Source organism: Pseudorca crassidens, chromosome 4 (genome assembly GCF_039906515.1).
Source record: "Pseudorca crassidens isolate mPseCra1 chromosome 4, mPseCra1.hap1, whole genome shotgun sequence".
NCBI classification, from domain to species: Eukaryota; Metazoa; Chordata; class Mammalia; order Artiodactyla; family Delphinidae; genus Pseudorca; species Pseudorca crassidens.
In genome coordinates this window covers 1,104,844-1,106,214 of record NC_090299.1, presented here as the reverse complement: position 1 = coordinate 1,106,214, position 1,371 = coordinate 1,104,844, and the positions used below count along the sequence as shown (strand labels likewise).

The 1,371-nt window shown below is 47.1% G+C and overlaps 1 pseudogene; it reads left to right on the top strand.

Moving 5' to 3' along the window:
- Positions 1–206: 206 nt before the first annotated feature.
- LOC137223321 (small ribosomal subunit protein uS12-like) lies at positions 207–715 on the top strand (annotated as a pseudogene).
- The last annotated feature ends 656 nt before the right edge of the window (positions 716–1,371 follow it).

The window sequence follows — 1,371 nt, the reverse complement described above, 5'->3', positions numbered from 1 at the left end:
TGGACTTAAACAATAGCAATCAATCCAAATATCACTCTTCTGCCCACTTATCCAAAAAGAAAAGAGCCGTGTGAATACACTGACTTGTCTGGGTCTCATGCAGGGGCCTCCTTAGCTTCCGGGTGGCTGTGCCTCTGATGGGGACCCACCATGAGCAGCGTAGTGGTACAGGGAACAGCTGACCAATGAAAGAAGGACAGCTTTCACTCAGGCCCGTGGCACCTACAGGATGGGCAAGTGTCACGGTCTTCGTACTGCCAGGAAGCCCCACAGCCACCGACAAGACCAGAAGTGGCATGATAAACAGTACAAAAAAGCCCATTTGGGCACAGCCCTGAAGGCCAATCCTTTTGGAGGTGATTCTCATGCCAAGGGAATTGTGCTTGAAAAAGTAGGGGTTGAAGCCAAACAGCCGAATTCTGCCATCAGGAAGTGTGTCAGGGTTCAGCTAATCAAGAATGGCAAAAAAACACAACAGCCTTTGTACCCAATGATGGTTGTTTGAATTTTATTGAGGAAAATGATGAAGTTCTGGTTGCTGGATTTGGTCGCAAAGGTCATGCTGTTGGTGACATTCCTGGAGTCCGTCCACTTTCAAGGTTGTCAGAGTAGCCAATGTCTCTCTTTTGGCCTTATACAAAGGCAAGAAGGAAAGACCAAGATCATAAGTTTTGATGATGAAAGCAGGATAGTAATAAATTTCCGTATGCCAAAAAAAGAAGATGGAGAAGGACAGACAGAACTTGGGTACGTGACAGAGGGCCACGGCCGATTGGGGGAAAGGAGAGACCGTTCAGTAAGGAGGCCTGGGAAAATGCCGCATTATCTGTAGGGTAAGAAAAACGAAGTTTGGCTTGTACCTCACACTACATGCAAAATTTCCTGGAAACTCTTGATGGGTCAAGGTATTAAATAGTAAAAGAAAATCTTTAAATCTTTTGGTAGGAGATATAAGTGAATACCCTTCTGACCTTAGGTCAGGGAAGATTTTGCTAAAAGGACAGGGGAAAAATCTGATTTTAAAAAAAAAGGGGCTTCCCTGGTAGTGCAGTGGTTGAGAGTCCGCCTGCCGATGCAGGGGAAACAGGTTTGTGCCCCAGTCCGGGAAGATCCCACATGCCGCGGAGCGGCTGGGCCCGTGAGCCATGGCTGCTGGGCCTGCGCGTCCGGAGCCTGTGCTCCGCAGCGGGAGAGGCCACAACAGTGAGAGGCCTGCGTACCGCAAAAAAAAAAAAAAAAAAGTCACAGAATAGAGTCCCATGCACACGTGGCCACCTGATTTATAACAAAAGTGAGAGTGTAATTCAGTGGGACAGATTAGTTATTTGCTTCTGTAACAAATTCCTGTAAACTTAGTGGCTTAAAACCACC